At 36.1% G+C, this 26,732-nt stretch overlaps 2 long non-coding RNA genes across 2 annotated transcripts in view; both read left to right on the top strand.

The window, feature by feature from the left end:
• Positions 1-26,732, top strand: part of LOC148132779 (uncharacterized) — a 154,909-nt gene that overhangs the window by 19,400 nt on the left and 108,777 nt on the right. The window lies entirely within an intron of this gene.
• On the top strand, positions 22,095-26,118 carry LOC148132780 (uncharacterized). The gene is made up of 2 exons (XR_015746913.1): positions 22,095-22,245; positions 25,962-26,118. It is a non-coding gene; the product is annotated as an uncharacterized LOC148132780 (long non-coding RNA).

Here is a 26,732-nt window from a genome sequence, read left to right as displayed (position 1 = left end):
AAATCCTTATCAAAATCTTTGTTTTGTCTTTATTTATTTTCAGACCAGCCACCTTTCCATATACCTCTATCTTTTCTATTAATTTTAATGCTGTTTGTAGTGGGTCTTCTAAAATGAAAACCAGATCATCTGTGAATGCTTGCAATTTAAATTCTTCCTTTTTAATTTTCATCTATTTTATATCCTTTTCTTCTCTAATATTTCTATTTAGCACTTCCAAGGTTAACACAAACAACAAAGGTGACAGTGGGCACCCTTGCCTTGTTCCTTTTCTTATATCAATAGAATTCGTCAATTCTCCCTCTATCATTACCTTTGCAATTTGCTTATGATACATAGCTTCTATTGCATGGATAATTTTTTTTACCAAAGCCTATCTGTTCCATCTGTAATAACACAAATTACCAATTCACATTGTCAAAGGCCTTCTGTGCATCTAAAAATATCAAAGCCATTTGTTTTTCAGGGTGTGACTCGTAATATTCCAGAGTGTCCAAAATTACTCTCATATTGTCTTTAATTTGTCTCTTTGGCAGAAATCCATTTTGATCAGGGTGAATAAAGTTATTTAAGTATTTTTTGAGTCTTTCTGCCAATATTGAAGCAAAGATTTTATAATCTGAGTTTAGTAGGGAAATAGGTCTATAATTCTTAATTTGTAATGGGTCGGCGTCCTCTTTTGGGACAAGTGTAATATAAGCTTCTGACCATGATTTGGGTATCCTCTTTAACATAACTTCATTCATAACTTCTAACAATGGGAGATTCAACAATTCTTGTAATGTCTTGTAAAATTCTGCTGGAAGTCCATCTGGGCCTGGTGCCTTTCCATTATTTTGCTTCTTAAGTGCTTTAGTTAACTCCATCATTGTTATATTGCTTTCTAACATTATTTCAATCTCTTTAGGTATCTGGGGTAGGTTAGCATTCTGTAAGTCCTATTTAAGTCTTTCATCATCAATATTCTCTTGTGTGTATAGTTTCCCATAGTAATCTCATATTATTTTCTTCTCTTTACTTCCATAGCAAGCTTGGCCTTGATCATCTATTAATTGCAATATTTTCCTTGATTCTCTCTCCTTTCTCAGTTTATTTGCAAACCATCTACCTGGTTTATTTGCATCTTCAAAATAGTTCTGCTTCGCACCTCTGATTTTCTGTGCTAAATCTTCTTTTTCCATTAATCCCACCTTATGTTTAATTATATCCATTTTTAACTTAATGTCCTTTTTCTGTGTCATTTTCTGTAACTCTTTTTCAAATCCTTTATATTCATCCTCTAATGTCTTAGAGGCTAGTCTTTTCATAATATTTCTTTTCCTTGTATAGTCTATTATCAAGCCTCTGGCATATGCCTTCATTGTACCCCATACATTCTGTGTTGATGTGTTTTCTTTTTTATTTTCTTTAAAGAAAAAAGCCAGTTCTTTCTCCAATCTCTGTATAAAGTCTTTTTCTTTTAGTATGGTATTATTTAACATCCATCTAGATCTTCTTCTTTGTCCTTCCCATTTAATTGTCATTGGGTTATGATCTGCCCAAGTACTGGTTTCAATGTTTATTTCTTGGAGATTAGCAATCAATTCTGTTGACATCCATATCATACCTATTCTGGACCATGATGAATGTCTGTTTGAATAGAAGGTGTATTGTTTAGTCTTAGCATTTCTTTCTCTCCGTGCATCTTTTAAATTTATTTCATCTGTCATTTAAAAAAAGGATTTAGGGAGAGTCTTTCTGCTTTGCTTTGTTGTTTTCTGTGTTGTATAGTCCAATTTATTGTCTACTATTCCATTAAAGTCTCCCATCATAACAATTTTAACATAGTCCAGTTCAATTATTTTCATATGTAATTTTCTATAAAACTCTTGATTTTCATCCAGAGCATAGATTGCTATCAGGAGTGTTTTCATATTGTTGTCCATTATTTCCACCATTAAAAGTCTTCCATCTTCATCCGTATGGATCAATTTTGCTGGGATAATATCTTTGATATAAAACCACTCCTCTTTTCTTGCATTGTGCCAAAGAAGTAAATATTTTCCCTAGTTTTGGCTGTGTCAATAGTTGTTCATATTGCTTTTTAATATGTACTTCTTGTAGGCAGATTATATCAAATTTTAATTTCTCTAATTTATGGAAAGTTTTCCTTCTTTTAACAGCTGAATTAAGTCCGTTTATATTAATTGTAATCATTTTTTTCTCTTCCATGATTATACTTTATAAGTAGGTTTTGCAGCTCTCGTAGATCTTGGTTCTCGTTGTTCTCTAGCTTCCACCTTTCCGCCTACTGCACCTTCTTCTTTTTCAATCACTGCTTGGCAGTCCTCTTGGAATTCAATTAATGACATTTCTTTTTCTGTCTCCTCTTCTTTCCCTCCAAAGTACTCTGTGTAAAATAATTCTGTTTTCTTGATTGAATCAATTATGTGCCTCTGTTCCTGCCATGTAAACATTAAAGCTTCTGGAATCAGCCATCTATAATTCACCTCTTTTTAAAGTAGGATTTTAGTCAGGAATCGGTACTCTCTTCTCATCTCTCTCACTCTTCTGGGTACTGGTTTCAGTAGCACAATCTCCATATCTTTATATTTCAATGTTTTCTCTCTTGCCACCTGCAATATTTGCATTTTAATAGCTTTCTTTGTAAATCTAATGTGAACTTCTCTTGGTTGACTATTTCTCATTGCGTATCTTGTGAAGACTCGAAAGACCTCATCTATTCCATCCATCATCTTCTCTTTAGTTATTTCCAGAGCTTCAGACAAGATTTCTATCATTATCTCAGCCAAGTTTTGTCCCTTTTCTTCCTCTATGGTTTGGAATCTGAGATAAAATTCTGATCTGTCCATCTCCCATCTCAGCATCCCACTTTTATCTTGTTCAACCATAGTTAATCTGCCATCAATATCTCCAATCATCTTATCTCTTTGTTTATCTACTTCTTCAATTTTTTGGAATCTCTCATCATACTTCATCATCATTTGTTGAATATTCTCCACCTTTTCATCAGTTTTTTCTGTTCTCTTTTCAATATTCTCTGTTCTTGCTTGTATGTTTTGAATTCCTTGCATTATCATCTACAGTGTCACCTTTTCTTGTTCTTTTTCTTGTTGTAACATCATCTGTACTGAGTGTTGTCCTCTGGATCAGGGGTCCCCAACCACCAGTCTGCAGACCGGTACTGGTCCGTGGAACAAGTCCTACCAGGCCGCTGGCTTGCTGGGCGCCGCCATCTTTTTTTGATGAAAAAGTGCTTCTGGTGAGCTTTTCTGGGTAGAAAGCTCACCGGAAGCACTTTTTCATCAAAAAAAGATGGCGGCGCCCAGCTAATGCCGGTACCAGGCCGCGTCATAAAAAAGGTTGGGGATACCGGGCCATGGCATAAAAAAGGTTGGGGATCACTGCTCTGGATGGTGAAGAGGAAGAAGTAGGAATTGAGGAACCAGTCGCTGTTAATTTCAAATGATTCAAAATCTTCAGGTTTTTCTAGACCTTAATCCACTCGTGTAATGACCAATTGTAATTCCAAGTAAAAATAGTGAAAAAGGCAGCAGGATAAAAGAAAAGTTTCTTCAGGTTCTTGTACACCTTAATCCAATCGATTGGTTAAATAGCAGGAAAAAACCAGAAAAAGAAGAAAAAACCATAAACAGAAAAAGGAAAAATTGTTAAGTCTTGTAGGTGGCAGAGAAAAAGAATAAACACTAAAGAAGAAGAAAAAATAAAGAATAAAGTTCTTCAGGTTCTTCAACACCTTAATCCAATTAAAAAGTCTCAGGTATAAAAAAAAGTATATAAAAAAAGAGCCACAAAAAAAACCCCAATATGGAAGGTAAATAAAAAAATGGAAGGGAGAGAGAAAAAAGAAAAAAGAGTACTCCCTTACAAAGAAAAAGAAAAAAATTAATACTAAGACTTTCCCTTTAAAATGAGATGCATAGATAGAGAATAAGCTCCAAAAGCAAAAAGACAAACTAAAGCAAGTTCCAAAAGGCCAAAGATCCAAATTACTATCACAAATAATAAGCTAATAAGGAGGAGGTTTGTTAAAGTAAAAAATTGCCCAGCTTAAAAAGGAGAAAAAGAACACACTGCACCTATTTAGTTATCCAAGGCTTTTGTTAAGTTTTATAACTCTCTTCTCTAGAGTCTTATCATCTTTTTTCTGTAAACTTCAACACCAGACTCCATCTACTGATAGATGGATAAACCCAGAGGAGCACCTGCAATAATACTCTCCCATGCTCTTCCCTCTATCTTATCAAACAGGCTCAAAGTCCTTGAAAAGAAGCCTGAATTCTTTCTCAGCTTTGTCTGGTCGAAAAAAAGAAAAAAAAAGAAACAATATTTCTAAGCCCCTAGTTGACAGTGTTACAAAATTTCCTCTGCTTTCACTTTCCCCGTCCTTTTCCAAACAAAATGTAATGTAATGAAAATTAATTAAAAAGGAAAAAAGACTTAGAAGAAAAGGCTGAAGGGGAATCTCTAGCCTAAAATATTATAAAGACAAAAAGGAGAAAAGACAAAAAAGAAAAAGTGAGGTAAAAAAGAAAACCAGTCCAGTTTTAATTTCAACTTATAAAATCATGTATTAAGAGTCCAGCAATAAAAAAAAATTATTTGACTTCCTGTTTAAAATCGCTGCTTAATCACTTCTGTCTGAGATTTTACAAATTCTTTCTTTTCCTTAGGGCAGGGGTTCCCAACCTGGGGTGCTCGCACCCCCTGGGGGGTGCGAGACGATATTCCAGGGGGTGCGAGAAAAGTCCAGGTAAATAATAGGATATTGGCTATATGTTGGCATTTTTATTTATTATTTATTTCAGGGGGTGTAAGGTTTGAGTGAAAATTTTTAGGGGTGCGGGGCAAAAAAAAGGTTGGGAACCACTGCCTTAGGGTGTCCTTTCAAATCTTAAAATAAAGAAAAAACTCTCACCAAACCGGCACACTTTCTCTTTCCATTCTCTTCCGTTTCGGAGCTGTCCCAACTTCAGCAGCTTTAATGGCTGCCTCTTTGCCGCTGGCAAAAAGAGCTTCTCCTGGATCTACCAGGGACTTTGTGGTATCCCTGGGATCGACAGGATGTGCTCTTTACATTCACTGTCTCTTCGTGATGGATCCATTTGGACCGTCCAGGAGCAAAGATATTGGTGGCGATCTCAGACCTTCAAGATCGCATGGCGTATCGTCACGACACCAGGAAGAATTGGCGGATGTTTTGAAAATTCAGGTCACAAATAAGATCAAGTACTTGGGGATACATTTGACAGCAAGATGTAGCAGACTTAAAGAGAATAATTGTATTAAACTCAAGCAGCAGATAGCATTAGATTTGGCGAAATGGGAAAACTTTTATATTTTATATTTGTTCCAAACAATTCCAATTAGGCTTGGAAAAGATTATTTTGAAGATTTAAATAAAATTGTGTTGAAATATATATGGCAAGGTAAGAATGCAAGAATAAAACTAAAACTTTTGCAAAATACTAGAATAAGAGGAGGATTTGGTTTGCCTAATTGGGAGTTGTATTACGAAGCTACAAATTTGATCTGGGTCAAGGAATGGATAACATTAAGAAATACTAGATTGTTGACTTTAGAAGGACATGATCTGTTGTTGGGGTGGCATGCCTTCCTATGGTACAAAGGAACTAAAGCACAGGGGTACTTTAGAAGACATTATATGTGGGAGGCTCTGTGGTTAAATTGGGAGAAGACTAAAAGGCAATGCTATTTGAAAATTCCAGTCTGCCTATTGACTATTGAAGCTTTTTCCTATCCTATAATATATAAAAAGGAACAAACAGTTAGATATGGTGAAATATTGAATGAAAAGGGTGAACTTAAATCTATGCAAAAACTAGAGGAACAAGGTACAAAGATGAATTGGTTTTCATATGCACAAATACATTCTAGATATGATAAAGATTCTAAAACAGAAGGTTTCTATGATAAATTGACTGATTTAGATAAGATTTTGACAGGTACTGATGAAAAGGTGATTAAAAAACTGTATGGATATTTATTAGAAATTAAACTAGAATACGAACAAGTCAAAGAAACAATGATTGCTTGGGGGAAAAAATTTGGATATGGGATTGATTTAGAGAAATGGCAAAAATTGTGGTCTCAAAATTATAAAATGACAATGTCAACAGCATATAAAGAAAATTTGTATAAGATATTTTACAGGTGGCATTTCCCCCCGACAAGAATAGCAAGAATGTTCAAGAACAAATTTGAAAAATGTTGGAAATGTCATCAGATACCTGGCTCATATTACCATATGTGGCGGACGTGTGCAGATGCTAAGAGATATTGGACTAAAATCCACACATGGTTGGAAAAAATGACAAAAAACACATAGACTTGAAACCAGAGATATTTTTATTGGGAATTTTACCTGAAATATACAGTAAGGAATTGAAGTATTTGATTGTAAATGTATTAACAGCAGCTAGGATTGTATTTGCTAAAAACTGGAAAAATGACAAAATACCAATGCAGGAGGAAGTTATTGAGAAAATAATGGAATGTGCTGAAATGAGCAGATTGACATTTGAAATTAGAGAACAAGAAGATAAACAATTTTATAAGATTTGGGATTTATTTTATCAATGGTTAGACAATAAAATGTGGTAATGAACTATGTAGATTTTTAGAATATAAGGAATATATAAAGATGCATTATTTTTATCATAACTACAATATAATAATAGGATAGATTTGGGATGATAATATGAATTGTCATAAAATAAATCAAGTAAAATATGGATTATTTTGTAAAACATGAATGAATAATATATAGTCAAATGATTAATAATGATATTAATGTATTTAGTAATATTTGATTGACAATATGAGAACATATACAATAAAATTGTAAGTGATGACTATGAAGTGGATGCACAAAACAATTTGTAAACCAACCGACACACTGTATGTACATATGTAGAAGATGGCTTGATGTTTTTATGTTGTGTTTGTCTATGTTTGTCTAAAAAAACAATAAAACTTCTAGGAAAAAAAAGAAGAACTCCTTTATATATGTTGGATCCTGTGTTTAAATCCTGGTCCTCTTTCTCCTGCCTTTTGAGTCAACAGCTATAAAGCTGTTTCCTCCCCAACCTTGAACAGAGACGTTTACACAAAATCTCTCTCTCTCTCTCTCTCTCTCTCTCTCTCTCCTCCTAACCAGCTTTCATTTAAGCTTTACATTTAAAGATTTAAGCCTTTCCTTCTGTATTGTTCTGTTGAAAATCACTGTACTTTCTGTTTAGCATAAGAGGAAAAATAGCTCCCATTTCCTTCTGGTCAAAAGGTTTTAAAACCTAGCACATCAGATAGACATAACTACTTGTTTTAATCAGGCTTAAGCACTTTTTTGAGATTTATTAAAGAAAAACATATTGTGGAGTGTAGCAATTCTTGAAACTAGGCCCAAAGCTTATTCTTCACAAACAGCCCATCTGCTGGCATAGATTTCATATGAAGCAAGTATTTCCTCTAGACATATTTACTGCTTCTGTTTTTCATTTTTGTTCATTTATATGCTATTTCAGGAGCATGAGGCTAACCAACGGCATTGTTCTCAGAATCGTGTTCAAAGCACATGTTTTTTAATGCCCTCCACTTTTTTAAAAAAATTTCTCCCATCTTTTTGGGGGTGGGGTGAGGGGTGGTGATGAAGTTTGTTTCTGACAATCCAACTCTATTTTGATTAGAAAATTACAGAACAAAATTTTAATTACAATGTTTGGATGGTAAGCAATTAGCAAACTAAATGTTTTGCTGTTTGTAGTGGGATAGTTATATCTTGTCTGGAGAAATACCAATTGCTGGGCAAGTTATTGTGGGAGGTTAAATCTGAGGTCAGTGGATTGGAACTGCCAAATACATCACATTCTTTAGGCAGGTCCTGCATGGCTAACAGAAAACAGAGCTTCCTTCAAACTTCTGCAGCTGGCTGGGGAAATCTTTCTTTCCCCCCTTTTTAAATAGCCATATGGAGTGCAAAATGACTAAAATGTCAGATTGTATTATAAATTAATCTCAACAGGTCTCAGTGTAACAATTACAAAAATCCTGTGGAGGTTTGAGCCTTTTCAAAATATTTTGATAAGCTAAAAAAAAAACAGTGAAAAAAATGATAAAGCACTTCTCGACTATCAAATCATCTTACAATAGAGGTCTTTCATTTGGAAGAATAAAAATGGCTTGTTCACATGGAAAATCACTTAAGGGCTTTTTAAGGCTTTGGCTTCTATTAGCACTACTTTAAGAATCAATAATGTGGGAACATTAAAGAATCCATGGTAATCCAATCTATTTTTGTATATTAATTCAGAACACAAATAAAAAAAACCAGTTGATCAGCCACATTCTTGACCTGATTTCCATGTTCTGTGCCTCACCCACCCCTCAAAAAGTTTCCTGTTAATCATATGAAGATTAAGTGAAGTGTTTCAAGAGAATGCATATTTCAGCACTGATACAGGCCAACTTCAGTATTGCCTGGTAAGTGTAGAATTGTTACCATATAATCTTGACTGAATCCAAGAGAGACTTCTTGAATTCTTCCTTGTTTTTGTAGATTTATGCCTCAGCTTGAAAGTTTTATTTTTGTATGAACTATTTCCCAATGTTAACAGGTCTGTGTTTTTGAACTGAAAATAGTACCAAAAGGAGTTATTATATTTTCTTGGATAATTTGTTCCAGTCTGCAAACAGTTTCAGGATTATTTTTCGGTTGGAGAGTGACCACTTCCCATACTTCTTATATGTAAAATCTATAGTTCCATAATATGGAAGATTTATATGAGCTGTATTATGTCCCAGGGAGATCATGTTTCATCATGTAAATAAATAAATAAGCTAGTCAAGGCAATAAAACAGCAATTTTTCTCTGAATAATTTTAAGGTTTGCATCTTTGTTTTTAATTCTATAATGTCTCCTGCCAACATTGTGCAGGATTTACAAAATTTATTACCTCAGAAAAACGTTGGCTGATGTAATGCAGGTAATGCTTTATGCCATGGTTAAATAAGGGTGTGGAGGCCAAGAAACATTTACTGACAATTTTAAAGTTCATAAAGCTAATTAAAGTATAATCTCAACATAGGATCATCCGAAGCAAAAGCAACTTTATGAATAGGTTTTCAAAGATCAGAAAAATATTGCTATAAAAGATATCTGACCCTCTTTCTCTCTAGCAATAAGAAATAAGACTTCAGTTTATTTTGATTTCTCACTACAGACCACCATATAAATGAAACATTTCTTATCAATACTTGTATTCCACCTGAGACTCACAAGAGAGATTTTAGAGAACCATACAGTAGATAAAAAAATCCCACTATAAAATCTAAAGTTTCAGTATGTAAACCCCTTCTAGTAATCAGTGGAAAACAGGTTGGCAAAGCAGTTTTTCTGAGAAAAAAATATGAGTGGAAATGGGAATGAGAAACTTCTAAGAAGGAAACTACACCTACCCACACCCATAAAGCTCTTCAGAAATCATTTAAAAAGTATCCAAATCATTAGATTCTCTTGAGTCAGACAATATTACTCACAGCTTCCTTAGGTGAAATATTTGAATAAAGTGATGAGAGGCAGATTGGTCTAGTAATTAAAGTACCAAGCTAGAAAATGGGAGAATGCAAGTTGTGGTTCTCTTTTAGGCATGAGAGGTATCTGGGTGACTTTGTCTAGTCATTCTCTTTCAGCCCAACCCACCTTACAAGGTTCTTGTTGGGAAAATAGGAGGAAGAAGAGGTATGTCGACAGCCTTGAATTATTTATAAAAATAAAGGCAGGATATAAGTAAACTATGCTCTAAGCTACTTGAACAGAAAAGTAGGATGTAAGCTGATTAATTATTTATGTGATTTAAAGCAAATTGTTCTCTAAAGTTTCCATTAGGCCTAGGTAAAGTGATTACAATTCATTTCAACAAAGTGATTTGGCCCAAGGAAATAAAATTCAAATGACCACAAAAAAATAGAGACCACTTTACTTGCTTTGAGGAAACAATGTTGGTATCCTTGAACTGAAAAAGCATGTGTAGGGAGGGTTGCTTTGGGATTGACCACAGTGCACCCCACAGCTTTGCTAAATCATAGGAGATTCTGTGCTGGTTTGTCTTTGATGACCTTCAGTGCATGGAGAAGGATACCAGGTTAGTAAGCGCAGTGCTTATTTCAGGAGGGTTCCACAGATGCAGTGAACTCAACCAACCTGTAAGGCAGGCCATTTTTGGCAAGCTGATCTGGAAACGGTATGGAACATATCTCTTGAAGTACCTTTTAATCTTCTTTCACTGAGTTTGCACTGATAGCAGTCCTCTTTGGAGAGCAGCAGTGTGAAGTTTGAAGGTTCTGAACTAAAACAAAGCAAAGGCGCATTGTTCACTTTATTTCTCTCTTTGAAATGAGAGAAACCCCTTGCTTCATGAAGCAGCTCATCAACACTGTGTCAAAACTTTGCTCTGCTTTGTGTTTCTTTCCTTGTCTTGGTTGGGATCTGAGGTACAATTATATATCTTTGATACATAATGGACACAACTATTTTTAACAATTTGATCTTTTCAAAAGCTGTTCCTGAAAATTAAGCAATCTCTTAGAACAATAGTGGAATTCATTGGGGATGTCTGTGGCTAGTTAATGGAGTGTAAGACAGGCAAATGCAATATTTGTGCAAAATCACCTTTGGACACAATCCATTTTATCTTTTGCACTAGTAAAGGAAAAAGTTATAAGACTATCTTTTTGCCTTATAAGTTCTGTACATTATAGGATACAGAACTTTCAGCATCATATGCTAGAATTTCTGTTTGTATTTTGCAATAAGTAGCAAGGGCATATTCACCTACTATTTAAAAGAAAAGGGAAACTTAAAGCTTTTTCCATAGCTGATGAATCTACAGTTGGAATATTCATTCTTTCTCCTCTTTGGAAAAAATAGTTGCTGAAGAAAGGTGGTTAGTACAAATGTAGAGCTAGCAATAACATTGATTTGGATAGCAATTAAATGCTTATCCTTTTTAAGCAATATTTTTTCTTTCCTGTGTTAGAGGGGTGGGTGGGGACAGAGGAAGTGAGATTCTGTGTTTTAAATCTGTTTTTTCATGGTTTGGTGGAGATTTGACTATTCTTTTACTCTTTTGGTCCAGAATAATTTTTTTAGTTGATTTCATGACATACCATAGCTAATGAATGAATCATACTTTCAAAGCATAAATAAAAAAGCTATTGTTTAACTCTAGCTGCATAAAGGAAAACATGCAACTGAGATGGGTGGCAGGTCTCTGCTACTTTATTGGGAAGATCAATATAGAAGGATAAGGTGGGACAGAGGAAATCAAGAAGCAGGTTCAAATACTTGGATAAGTATCTTCTGCAGTCTGATTATCAAAATATGTTGAAGCTGGCATTTCTCTCCATATGTTCTGTCCCATCAAATCTTAATGAGACAATAGAAAGCATGAGCTGAGGTGGACAAAAATATGGAAAATAAGCTTACAAGGCAGAAGTATTATAGACTTAAAATTTGGAATTCTATCCAGTTTTGAAATATGTCTTAGCTGGGTTCCCACTGAAGACTGATATGTATATTTTATAAATGCTACTATATTCAGCTTCTTACAAAAGACTAGAGAATAATAATGTTACACATCAGACTAGAATCCAAGAAACCAAGGTTCAAAAGTTGACCAGGTTTCTATATAAGTTTTGTATAAGTACTCTGGACTCCCATGATCCTATACTTCAGTAGGATTTGATTTAACATTTTTAACTTAGCTAAAATAGCTTTTCTTAAATAAATATTATGCTAGTGACATTGGGAATCTGGAGATAATTCTCCAGCTCAGGCAAATTTGCCACCTATGCTATGTTTTGGGTGGGAACAACCTTTTCAAGGTTATTTCTGAGTCTCATCTATGGTGGGCTTTATTTATATTATTTTTCTCATATTTTTCTCATCCTAACCTGCTTCTCCAGTTAATGGGAAAGGAGGGGCATCCAAAGCTTCTTCTTTCTGCTTTAAAAAGAAAATACAATTTTGTTGACATTTCTTTGGGGCATGAAGTTTATTCCTCCAGTAACCCACAGCCTGCCTGGCTTTAACACCTGAGTTAAATCACAATGAGAATATCCCTTCTCCAGATCAGGAGTCATGGGCAGCTGCAACAGCTGTGGAGTGATGAAAAGGTATGTAACTCAAAACAAAAGAACAGCCACCTTCAGCCATTTGCAGGGTGGAAAACACCTAAAAGAAAGGTGAAAGACATTTTAAAGCACTCAGAAATGAACAAGAAAAACAAATGCTACTTTAAAAAACATTTGGTCATAATGAAAAAATCAATTTTTACTATTGTATTAGTTTGAACTCCATCAAATATTATGAGCATGCAATCTCCACTCAGGAGTTTGTAGAAGCTGGACTGGGATTGCCTGCAGATTAAGCTTTATAAGGGAGAATAATTCTAGCTCAGGGTTGACATGAAGGGTCCTTGGTTCTCTCTGAGCTTGTTTTCTTGCAGATGTTTCATTACCCAAACTAGGGTAGTCAGGACTGATTAGCACGGATGATGTTACCTGGGTAATGTTTGGGTAATGAAACATCTGAAAGAAAATAAGCTCAGAGAGAACTAAGGACCTCTCAAATTAAACCTTGCTTGTTGGCAAAGATCAGTGCTACCATCAGTACCCATTAGTGCAGAAGGACTCAATTAAGGTGTAGTGAAGGGAGCAGGAGTGTGTTTATGGCCTGGTTATGGAAATATGAGAATTCTACATAACATTCCCAAATCTGTAATGCAGACCACAAAAATATAACACTGAGCTTCATGCTTATTATATTTGCTCTGAGAACATCAGCTAGTCTTTTAAAAACCCACTGAAGTGGTAATTTTACTGGAAGCTCCTCATTAGCAATTTAATTCTTCAGCTTTCTTACAGCTTTCCAAATGCAAGACCTGCTCATTTTATGAAGGCTGATTCTCATTTATTTTTGGTTGCATGTCAATGCAGCTGATGTCGGCATAGTTTGTCATCCATGAATATTAGCCAGGAAAATTAAAAAAAAACATAACCTTTCCTGAAATTGCCTGTAGCCAAGTGCCAGAGGGACTATGAAGGGGGTGTGTTGTTATGCCATCCAAAGCTTGTAGAAGTAAATGCTAAATATGGTAAGAGATAAAACAAAACTATCAATCCTCCTGTCCAAAAAGCCAGGTTTTATAAACTGCCAAGTGTCTTAATAAATACATTTTCTGGTAAGTTAGAAAGGGAAGACACATAAGTTGTAAAACTATGGGAATGTTCTCTAGTATAGGACTCCTATTAATGCCAAAAAGATTTAATTTGTTTGTGCAGGCTTGCTTTGAATGTGAAGAAATGTGGCATTTTTCACACCATTGCCAAACTGATTTTCCTCTAATATCTGCCAGAGAAAACAAGGTACTCTGAATTTCATATCATGGTGACATATAAGCTCATTGATTAAGCCAGTTTTATAAAATAAGGCACTGGCTCCTGGCTTAACAATGAACTGAGGGCAGAGGCTATGGAACTAATCATATTTTTCCTCTGATGCTTTCACCTTGCTCCTTCTGATATCAGAGAACAACTCTAACTGAATCTTGCTATCCTTCTGCCACATCCCCAAAAAGCCTTTTTTGCATGATAGAGGAAAATGTTGAAAAGTGCCAGGCCTCTCTGTTCTGTCATCAAAAGAGTTTTAGAAACACAGAGTATTCCAATTTCACTCTTCCAAGTGAATAATATGTTTGCTATGTTGGTTTCATTTGATCAACACGTGGTTCATTGGTCACCTTGATTTTGGTGTATCTTCTCTAAAGCTCCCTTAGAATTTAGCCCAATTCTTAAAATATAAATACATCTCAAACCACGAGTGCACAAAACTATTTATTAACCAAACAGCACCATGAAAGAGGTATTATGCCCATTTGGTTGTTATAAAGCTGAACATGAATGATATTTTCAATGCATGCTGTCAGTCTGAATCTTTTGTCTCTGATCCTTCATTTACAAAATAAATAACAATAATAGCAACAGACAGATGATTGAAGGGACACTTTCCTTCAGCTGTTTATTAATGCAGCCAACTGTTTTGAAGTATATCTATTTAGATCAGGGGTGTCCAACCTTGGCAACTTTAAGACTTGTGGACTTCAACTCCCAGAATTCCTCAGCCAGCTTTGCTGGCTGAGGAATTCTGGGAGTTGAAGTCCACAAGTCTTAAAGTTGCCAAGGTTGGACACCCCTGATTTAGATGCTTTATTGTGGTAAAACAACATGCTTCCACCAGGAGCTTTGACTCACTGAGGTACAGCAATTTGATTCTGCATAGGTCTGCAAGAACTGCTCAAAGATTGGGGTGACTGTTAGGTGGCAGCAGCAAGTTAGAACTGTTGTATGGATTTGTTTACTGCCATCTAGTAGTCTCCTGGATTTATACAACCAAATTGTAATTATGCATTTTGAGGTGAATGGCCTAATAATAATATTGATTTTGTCAGACTTGTGCTGGAACAGTGAATAGCTCTCAGAAATTTAAGCAGAGTATTCCCCATTACCTAGTACTGATCCTTTTTTACTGACACTGCCAAGGGTTGAACCAGAGATCTTCTGCACACAAAGCATGTTCTCAACCACTGAGTTAGTGTCTTTTTATTTTAACTATCTCATATTTGATGCATAGCAAAATTAAAAATGACATCTTTGGCACTCAGTTTCTATAATGAAAGCCAATAAACCTTTAGTTAGATATGTTCTTGGGTTAAGGAATTGTGACTGTGTTTCCTGAAAAAAATATATAAACGGTTTAACTTCAAAAATCACAAAGCATAATGGTACAGACTGTTTTTGTTGAATCACATGTTTTAAGATAAATGGCTCATGAATCAGGGGCTGGCAGCTTAGCTCACTGGAGTTTATTAATTCTTGTACTATTTATCCCCTTGCATGTGGCCCAGCAAAAGCAATTTGATCTTCAATACATCAATCTTACACATTACTTTATCATTTTACAATAGGTTGTGCAAAAAAAAAAAAAAAATCCCTCTGAAGTAAAACAAAGTAAATATGGTGGAGGGGTTTTCTGCTTGAAGCTAACGTTGCTGGAAAATACAACCATAACTTTAAAAACACCATTGTTTTAGAGCAATGAGGTGAGAATACAGCTTTCTGCCACCTGGATGAACTTTAAGAAGTCATTGTTTCTCTGAAATTAAATCTTATTCTGCTTTAAGAGTTTAGCTAATTTGGAAAATATTCTAAAACAGCACAGACATATTAAATGTGAGGAATAAAAGTTTGGGAGAAAGATAGCATGCTATAATGATCAGGATGCTGCTATAATAATTGTGGTCAAGCAGCTTTTCTGAGTTTTTTTTTTAAAGGTTAGGGTGAAAAAAGTAAACAATTCAACTATAAATAAAATGAAACAAGTAAAACAAACGTATATCTAGGCAATTTTTTTAAAAAAAATCCTTTCTTAATATTCTCGGGATTTTAAATATTATTTGGAGTTACTTTTAAAATGAATAATACAATGGTTATGACACTTATCTGTAAATAGAAGTGGTTTGAAGCTCACCAAACATTTTTATTATTGATTTTATTTCCCTGAGCTTTCTATTTTTCTTGTGGTTTTTTTTTTCATTTTAGTAAGTCTGGCAGTGCATTATTTCACTGTTTTTCAGTCACCTGATATATAAAGAAATTATTTTGGTTACTGAGGTTGGTTTGTGGGACTCTGGGTTTCAAATCAGCATTTAAAAAAAAAATCCAAGGTAAATGTCCAAAAACATTGCACTATTACAACATTCCTTGTAACAGTAGCTCCAAATGGTATAAGAGATCAGAATAAAGACTGAAGCAGTAGAAAGGATTACCCATGTCTACCATCCAGTCAATGGGCATCTGCATTTAGCATGCAATAAATTGAATCACACTATCTAAAATGGACAAAGGCACATAAAGCTAAGTGAGATAATTTTGTCTTCCACACTACCAAGGAGACTGTTGTCCTGAACCTGTCCTATGAGCTGTCCAATTCTTTTTTTTTTCCAATATACAAACCTTAACAAGGATGAGTAGAATCCTCCATCGTTCTCAGTAGCCAACAGATAGCACGAATACACATATGTTCTTTGAGACACAAATGTTCAATGTTTCTCATTATGGTAAGATATGGACAGACTATGGTTATGAGCGCACATGTGAATGATTGTATGTATGTGTATATATCATTCATTCATTCAAGTTAGGATTGGAAATGTGAAAATTGTAGGGGGGATATTAAAGTGCTAAAATATAAATATGCAATATAAGAGTGCTCTATTTTAGGGAAGCATTTTTCAAATGGTAATGGTTACAAGACATTTGAATCATTCTGAAACTGCTCTTTTATTTAAATAGTCATGAAAATGTTGCAGAATATGAACTATATGTAAAAATGGAATTCCACTAAAATGTTTGCCTTTCATTATAGTTTACTGAGATTGTCTGGGCAACCCATGAAACTCATTTAGAAGTCATCATCTGTATCTTCCTTAAAGGCAAATATATATATATATATATATATATATATATATATATATATATATATATATATATATATATGTATGGTGTTCGGCTTGGTTCGGGTATTTTCCCACGTCATTGTAGTTCTTTTAAAGTTGTAGCAACGTTTCAGCAGAATCTCATCTGCCATCATCAGGCTTCTGTATTGTGTCCGTCTGTGAGTCAGACTTTTACAGTAGTTTCAGATTTGAATTTGGGGCAGCCTATTGCTGTGCCAGAATGGTTTTTCTTCATCCTGATTGGTTGGGAGTCTTGGTCTGTGTTTATTGGTCTCGGAGTTTGCTGTGTTCTGCTTGATTGGTGTCTCTAATATCTTCTGTCTGTTTTTTGGCTCTTTTTGTATCTTGATTGGCTGGCAGCATTGTGTTGCTTTAATGGAGGCCTTTAGTGCAGCTTGGCTTCGGGTAAATGGACGGCTATCATTAGTTAGGAAGCTGGGTTTCATCTGGGTGCCTGGTTGGGGTGTGTTTGAGCTGGAGGTATCAGGGGGATCTGTTTGTGCCCAGGTGTTTGCCTGGCTTGTGGTGTGGAGATTTTTTTGTTTGTGAGTGCAGGCTTCCAAATGATTGACAGCCTGGTGGAACCATTCTGGCACAGCAATAGGCTGCCCCAAATTCAAATCTGAAACTACTGTAAAAGTCTGACTCACAGACGGACACAATACAGAAGCCTGATGATGGCAGATGAGATTCTGCTGAAACGTTGCTACAACTTTAAAAGAACTACAATGACGTGGGAAAATACCCGAACCAAGCCGAACACCATACATGTAAGTACCCGAAAACTTAAGAAAACAAATATCAAACCTCTACGGGAGGAAATAAACAGCCAGATCAAAACCTACGAGAAACTGGAAATTAAAAGAGCAGGAATACTATGTGACCTCCAATTCCTACGCAGCTGCAGAGACAACAACACTACACCAACCTGCTTCAAATTAACATTTCATCAAAGCACAGCAGCCACTAAACGTATCCTGAAAAGAACTGAAATGGCTTTACTACGAAACGAGCTCCACAGTAAGAGATTCCGATTAGATCAGTTAAACAAAGATTTGCTAGCACTACACCTGGAACTGAGCAGCAAAATCCACCCTCTACTTTGGGACAAGATAAAACAACTTACAACTTGGAGAGCTGATTCTGAAGGTATTTACAAACAGGAAAAATTATTGAAAAAATTAAAGAAATTAGAACATGACAAGAAAACCCCCAACAACTCACAACAACACCTGAAACAATTAGTGCACAACGTTTCCAACAGAGAACTCACCAAAACAGAAACAGATGTCCTAACCAAAGGATTCAATTATGCTATAGCACCCAAAAAATCCCCACAGAATCCATCATATGTGCAGTAGAATCCAGCCTAACTAAATTAAATACAGATGAAGCTGATAAAATAAGACACCAAGTTACCAACATCTTATGCACAAGCAAACCACCAAAAAGCAACTTACAGAAAAATGAAATCAAAGCACTACAAACCCTGAAAAGAGATAGCAGCATAATCATCCTCCCAGCAGACAAAGGGAATGCCACTGTAGTAATGGACAGAAAAGACTACGAAACAAAATTGACAGACCTACTCCAAGACTCCACATACAAACCCACAAACACTGACCCAACCACATATCTGGAAAAATTAACCAAGAAGAAAATTATAACCAGCCACATAAGCAAAGAGATCCAACACATGATCATACCCAGAGAGAAATCTTCCAGATGCCCCAAACTATACGGCCTCCCAAAAATACACAAAGAAGGCATACCTCTCAGACCCATAGTCAGCTCCAGAGGAGCACCACTACAAAACCTAGCTAAACACCTAGCAAAAGAGCTACAGCCCCATGCTGAAACAGCAGCTTCTCATGTAAAAACTCATACCACTTCTTGGAAATGATCAAAGATCTACACGTGGAGCAAGAAGATCTGCTTGTAAGTTTTGACGTGGTTTCACTATTCACTCAAGTCCCGATAAAAGAGACCCTTGAAATCATCAAAAATAAATACCAACCAGCTAAACACCTCATGGAACTAACAGAACACTGCTTAACCAACACATATTTCATATACAAAGGACAAAGATACAAACAAATAGAAGGAGCTCCCATGGGATCACCACTGTCACCTGTCATTGCAAACCTGTTCATGGAAGAATTCGAATCCAGAGCCCTGGCCAATGCCACCCTCAAACCCAAACTATGGTTAAGATACATCGATGACACATTCGTGATTTGGCCCCATGGACAAGAAAACCTAAACAATTTCCTAACACACCTAAACAGCGCACACCCCAAAATCAAGTTCACCATGGAAACAGAAACAAACAAACAACTACCATTCCTAGATGTACTAATCTACAAAAAAAACAGATGGCACACTAGGACACACCATATACCAGAAGAAAACCCACACCAACCGCTACCTCAACGCCCAATCCCACCACCACCCAGCACAGATAAACTCCGTGGCTAAAACACTAATTACCAGAACCAAACGCCTGGCAGACAAGACACACATTAAGACTGAACTATGCACCCTGACTAAAGTACTGACAGCCAACGGCTTCCACAAAAGCAAAATCACCAGCTTGATCCACAAAAACACACTGAAACATAATAGAGACCCAGAAGATGAACAGACCTGTGGAACAGCTGTCCTGCCCTACATAAGAGGTACTACAGACAAAATTAGTAAGGTACTACACAGACATCACATCAGGACTGCCTTCAAAACAGACAGAAAAATAGCAGCCATCCTTAGCAACCCCAAAGATAAAATTGACCTGGAAAACCAAGGCATATACGAAGTCCCCTGTGCATCATGCCCGGCTACATACATTGGACAGACCAATAGAAGAATAAGCACCCGCCTGGATGAACACAAAAATGCAGTCAAAAATCTGGAACACACTTCCTCACTAGTCCAACACATGGAAGCCACAGGTCATAGCATCAACTTCAATGGCACCAAAACCCTGGCCACTATAGAAAACCCTAATCACAGAATCATCAGAGAAGCCATAGAGATTGAAAAAGACCAGAAAGCATGAACAGAAGAGATGATTCCACCAGGCTGTCAATCATTTGGAAGCCTGCACTCACAAACAAAAAATCTCCACACCACAAGCCAGGCAAACACCTGGGCACAAACAGATCCCCCTGATACCTCCAGCTCAAACACACCCCAACCAGGCACCCAGATGAAACCCAGCTTCCTAACTAATGATAGCCGTCCATTTACCCGAAGCCAAGCTGCACTAAAGGCCTCCATTAAAGCAACACAATGCTGCCAGCCAATCAAGATACAAAAAGAGCCAAAAACAGACAGAAGATATTAGAGACACCAATCAAGCAGAACACAGCAAACTCCGAGACCAATAAACACAGACCAAGACTCCCAACCAATCAGGATGAAGAAAAACCATTCTGGCACAGCAATAGGCTGCCCCAAATTCAAATCTGAAACTACTGTAAAAGTCTGACTCACAGACGGACACAATACAGAAGCCTGATGATGGCAGATGAGATTCTGCTGAAACGTTGCTACAACTTTAAAAGAACTACAATGACGTGGGAAAATACCCGAACCAAGCCGAACACCATACATGTAAGTACCGCGAAAACTTAAGAAAACAAATATATATATATATATATATAAATCAAACACTTCACTATTCTTTATCTATTGCAAAATACAGCCATTGTATTTTTAACCATTTGAAGCTAAACAATTTTTTCATTAACCCCCGCCTCCTTTTTTTTAAAGAATACAATGTTAATTAACAAAAAACAGGTCCTCCATTGGAAAGGCTCACCAGTCCAAGCTTAATTAAAAAGACAACATCATAAGACAGAACCATAACATAACGATAACTATTTATTTATTTGTATCCTGGCTTTATTGTTTTCACAAATAATTCAAGGCAGCAAACATATGTTAGTACAGCAGCCTTGAGGATATATTTTGTTCAAATATTCATTGACCTTTTTGAATTATTCATTTCCTGATTCTTTTTCTCTTAAGGGAAATATGTGGAAGTAGCCATCAGATAGTTATTTACAAAGGCATTGTTTAAAAAGAATGTATAATTTGTTCAATGATAAAACTCATGCTTCCACCTAAAATGTGCAGGTTTCCATCATAGCTACAATCATAGGTAACACAATTCAAACATTTCCCTTTTGGAGAACTATTTCAGTTACACTAGCCAATATTCGGGTGGATTCAATAAGTAATTCTGTGAAAAACTTTATATCTTCATCTAAAGGAAGGGGCTGCATTCCTTGCTTCATGATAAGGTAAGCACTGAATATTTATTTATTTTATTTATTTATTTATTTGATTTGCCAATTGTTTACAAGATAATAAGTATAAGTGTATACATAGTTGTGAATACATGAAATGGGTACATATAAGAAAAATAAAAGAATAAGAGAAACAATAGGACAGGGACGGTAGGCACGATGGTGCGCTTATGCACGCCCCTACAGACCTCTTAGGAAAGGGGTGAGGTCAATAGTAGACAGTCTAAGGTTAAAGTTTTTGGGGTTTGGGGAAGAGACTACAGAGTCGGGTAGAGCAGGGGTCCCCAACCGCCGGTCCGCGGACCGGTACCGGGCCGCGGAACAAGCCTTACCGGGCCGCTGGTTGCTGGGCGCCGCCATCTTTTTTTGGTAAAAAAGCAATTTTTCGTCAAAAAGATGGCGGCGCCAGCGCCGGGTGAGCTTTTCCGGTAGAAAGCCATTTCTACCCGAAAAAGCTCACCAGAAGCGTTGGCGCCGCCATTTTGGCGAAAAATCACTTCCGTGACGTCACCGGAAGTGATTTTTCGTCAAAAAGATGGCGGTGCCCAGCTGACGCCGGAACCACGCGGCGGCGCCCAGCTGACGCCGGAACCGGGCCGCGGCGTCGAAAAGGTTGGGGATCCCTGGGGTAGAGTATTCCAGACATTGACCACTCTATTGCTGAAGTCGTATTTCCTGCAATCAAGTTTGGTGCGGTTTACTTTGAGTTTGTATCTATTGTGTGCTCTTGTGTTGTTATGGTTGAAGCTGAAGTATTCATTGACAGGTAGGACATTGCAATGTATGATTTTATATACCATGCTTAAGTCAGACCGAAGACGGCGTAATTCAAGGTTTTCTAGTTTTAGAATTTCAAGTCTGGTGGCATAAGGTATTCTACAACGAGTAGAAGAGTGGAGAACTCTTCTTGTGAAATATTTCTGGACTTTCTCAATTGTGCTAATATCAGATACGAAATGAGGGTTCCAGGCTGATGAACTGTATTCGAGTATTGGTCTAGCAAATGTTTTGTATGCTCTGGTTAGTAGTGTGATATTACCAGAGAAAAAACTACGTAGGATTAGGTTAACAACTCTTAATGCCTTTTTGGCTATGTAGTTGCAGTGGGCTCTAGAATATCCAGAATATGTACTGGATAATCAACTAATTTTTGGCTTCTTAAGTTGTTATTGGCTAGAGATTTGCGTTGTGCAAATCCTTTTACACAACACAAATTTTGGACTGCAAGTAGCATGGCAAAACTTTTCTTTTTGAATTGCTGAAGCAGCCACATCTTCAAGCTTTGGGCAGCATCTTATACATTGTTCACACTAACACTGGAGGTATGTACAATAACAATTACCGAATCTCCCCTTTTTCTTTGGTGGATGTGATTTTAATCCAATGTCATTACTTTCAAACTCCTATAATTGTAAGCTGCATAAAATGTTCCGTTATAATGTGAAGATTTAATTCAAATCTAAAGGAAGCAGAAGTTTCTTCAATTAAAGCTTTTTCTGGCAAAAAGCTTCAGAAAATCCAATATTTTATTTCCCTAGCAGTCTTTTACCAAAATGGACTTGTAATTTACAGTTTCAATGATGCTACAAAGTTATTATTAAATAATAACAATACAGTGAATCTAACACTGAAACTAGTAGATTTAAATGGCACACATTTTTTTATTGTTATCTCCATCATTTTAGCAACAATAAACTCCTCTACATATATTTCAAGCTTATTCACTTATGCTAGCTGAGGATTTTGAGATCTGTATGATCAATAAATGATTCATAATGAAATAGATTTAAGTAAGGCTTTTAATCAGGTGCTATACATTCTGGATTATTCTCATGCTTACAGGAACCTTTGTGAATTATACTTCCTTGACTGGGTTGTGAGCTGTCTACACCCAGTGGCGATCAAAGTCAGGCTTAATGGTTTTAGGAAATTGGTTGCTTCCCTTTATGTCCCAAAAGACTCTGCATTAAATAGTTATCTGGCAATTTACTGACCTGTTTTAGCATATGAGCTATTTTAGCTTTTTCTGACTTTTCCAAGGAGCATTGTTTTAAGTTTAATGTGAAAAAAAAAGTTTTATTTTAGAAAGGAAGTCACATTTCGATACCTCCTGAATGTAGAAGTGCAGCCCCAAGATTTTGACTTGTCCCCCATTTTCATGCACAGCAAATACTTGGGGCCTTTAGGCATACGGATCTCTGAATGACCATTATCATTCTGTGATTATTTCTTTGGGGAAATTGTACAGATAACTGAAAAGGTCTATTCTATGTACTAGGGAGGCTTTATTATACAAAATTACATAACCAAGGTTTTTCTTAATTTATTTAACATTAGTTAACTCTTAATGCTTGTACCATTTTATATGAGACATGTCTCTAAAATCAAAATAGCCCTAAGTCTAATCATTTTCCTCTTTTGTCTTGCAGGTATGCTTGGCTTTTTTATACCTGCATAAGATAACATTCTTCAGTCAGAGATACAATCTTTCCATTTTCTCAAGCCAGAACATCTACTTTAACTTGCCTTTAGCCACCTTGACTTTAAGCTGGCTGTGTTGCTAGCTTGCATTCTACAATTCCAAACTGATGTGGTGCTTTGGCTTCTCATAGTCTTCTTATTTTGCATTGTAGGAGGAAGAAAGTACATTACAAGTTTTGCTAGATGGTTTAAATGTGCCTTCTAATTTGGTAAATGACTATATAATCCATAATATTTTCCCATCTCGTCATGATCAGCTGCATTAACCTTTGGAAACTTGTAGAAACCCTATCAATTCCAAAAAGGATGTTGGTAAATAGGAATAGTCCTCATGCAATCGCAAATACTGCTGGTTGATTTTCTGGAACTTTCAGCTCAATAAGATGGCTGCTGTTTAAAACAGCTGCAGAGGTTTTCATTCTGTGCTGAAGTGTGGAAGTGAGGGGAAAGGTGTAAAGGGCTTTTGATGGGCTGTCAGTGAAGGGCAGTGGCTATCAAACTCTGATTCTCTCAGCTTTATGTTTCTGGTTTATTGGAATCCATTATGTTTTTGCTGCCAGTTGCTCACTGCATTTTGTCCTAGTGGTGCTGCTGCTACCACCAGCATGCTATCACCATGCAACTTCTTTTTCTGCAATCTTCTTTCAATGTATACACCACATTCAGGTGCTAAAGGTATTTTACAGTTGGAACCCCAGTTGTGGTCCAGGGATGCTCAATCTGCCTTAATGTTCCAGAGTGGGAGAAAACAACAAAAGGAAGGAAGGGCACATGCTGATTGTTTCCACATATTTATACCAGTGGTAACCAAATGTTTCTGCCAAGGAGGCCATCAATCAGGACCTAAGGCTTATCTTCTGGGGCCTTAGCTTAGAGTGAAGGCTCACACAGGCACACAGCACCACAAAAGCACAACAAGCAAGAATATGGATGTTAACTGTACTCTTAGAATCACATCTTTTCTACTAATCAAATAAAAGACACTAGTCAGATTTTGCTGTAATTTGTTTCATTGAAACTTCTAGAACTAACTCTAGTAAGTCTGCAGTGACTTAATGCCTGATTAAGATCGCCTAGGTAGGTCTTAGTCACAGTCAAATTCCTATCAAACATTTAGATGTTGCTGTAGCCCTCTTAAGGCTACCTTAATTATATTTGCTCAAAGTCACTCAAAATCCTCTTTAGCAGAGGGTATGCATAGACTATAGATGACCAACTAGTGTTTGTTTTATTGCTGCCTCTGATCCCCTAAATAAATATTTATTCTGGCAATTGTCCAGTTTGTTTACCAGCCATTTACAGACTGGAGAGCTTAAGGAAAATTAATTGAGTTACTTAAAAATGCTGTTTATTATTTTTTTAGCCTTCTTCAGACTTGTTCTCACAGAAGGTAGCTTTGAAAACATTCCCCCTTGAAGGCATACACAACATTTTAGTGGATAGCTTTGAAATCAGATGCACACAGAATTTATAAAAGATCTATGTACATCTATAGTTTATATGAGCAATAGTGTGTCTCAAAAGTATGTATATATAATCCATCCATTCTGATATTTTTGCATCCTTCCTTCCTTTCCTTTAGCTTAAACTTATCATAGGGTAACTCTGGGTAGCTTATAGTTACATATACAGCTAAAACATAAAAAGTTAAAATCAAACATTAAGATCACTTTACAAAGTAATTGACAAAAAGGAATTGGCAACCCATGGATATGGTTGGACTTATGATGAATAAAGTTTCCAGGGCTAGGCCAATTATATCTAACAGTCTTAAAGGAGCTTGTAATGTCATCTCAGAGCTTTTTCTATGACTTTGAGACATCATGAAGGATTGGCATAATGCCAGAGGTTTAGGAAAGAGCACATGCTGTTCTTTTATCCAGAAAGAAAGAAAAAGAGCTGGGCAACTGAAGACTTGATATCAAATCAGTATGATATCAATTCTTTACAAAATTCTGGAAATAATTATTGCCAGGTGGGGTCTAGCATATGGATTTGCTAAGAACAAGTGACAAGTGACACAAGCAAGGTATCAACCTAATTTAATTCACCACTGACTATTGAAATTCAGCATTTTTTGGCATCAAAAAAACTTTTGACAATCTCTCATGAAATTCTACAAGACAAAACATAGGTTGGGTTATGCTGTCATATAATGAATGCAGAGCTGTTGAACAATTGTTCTTTGTCAAATTGGACCCATTTTAAGGCCCTGGGTTGTTCAAGATATAAATGAAAGGTTACAAAATATGAATATCTATTTTGCATATGATACAAAAATAGGGGAGATAGTAAATATCTTAGAGGAGAGTATCAGGATTCAGGAGGATCATGGCAAGTCAGAACATGCACCAAAAGCCAGAAGATGAAGGTCTACAGGAACAAATGCAGATAATGCTACATTTAGGTAGGAAAAATCAAAAGCATGAGTACATGAAATGAATACACACCAGACAATATAATACAATTACAAAAAAGCAACTGCAATTCTACTTTGTATTAACAGAAATATAGTATTAAGATCAGAAAAATAATTATTGTTCTTTGCATTGATCAGAACCCACTTGGAATATTTACCTAGTTCTGGATATCAGGAAGGACTGGAAGAGAACAACCAAGATGATAAGAAACCTAGAAGAAAACAAGGAAGAAATGGTGGAGGCACTGAGTATGTTTATTCTGCAGAAAAGAATAATAGAGGGAGATACAATAAACATCTACAAGTGTCTTAGGAGCTGTCACATGGAAGACAAAATTATTCAGAACATAGAATAGAAAACAATGGATTTAAATTATAAGGAAGCAGATTTCATTTGGGCTTCAGGAAAAGTTTCCTAATAGTAAGATCTGTTCAGCAGTAGAACAGACTGCATCAGGAGGTTGTGGACTCCTGAGGAAGTGGAGATATTTAAGCTAAGGCTAGATAACCATCTAACTGGATGCGGTAGTGGTGGATTTCTGTACTGCACAGCAGGTTGGACCAGGTGATTGCCAAAGTCCCTTCAAATGCTGATATTCTACAATTCTATGATTATTATTTTTTTTAAAAACCCTTTTATATCTGATATATAAAGGTAGCAAATTAAGCAGAAAAATGTGTGGTTGTATACAAATGATGCTAACTATATAATGGATATGGAAAAATCCTATTTATGTATCATCATCATAAAAAAGGAAAACTAATATTTTTCTCCTATTTATGTTTCTTTCCCACCCTTTTTGTCATCTAAGTTGGTGAAGGTCTTCAAGGCAGAAACTAGACAGACATCTATTGGAGATGTTTTTGTCTAAGGTTTTCCTATGCAAAAAAACCTTCCTACAACTTCAT

Source organism: Notechis scutatus, chromosome 1 (assembly GCF_049901735.1).
Source record: "Notechis scutatus isolate UNSWTSFEM ecotype Mainland chromosome 1, rNotScu1.2, whole genome shotgun sequence".
Classification (NCBI taxonomy): Eukaryota; Metazoa; Chordata; class Lepidosauria; order Squamata; family Elapidae; genus Notechis; species Notechis scutatus.
Note: the sequence above shows the minus strand (reverse complement) of the source record. Positions and strands in the feature narration are given on the sequence as shown.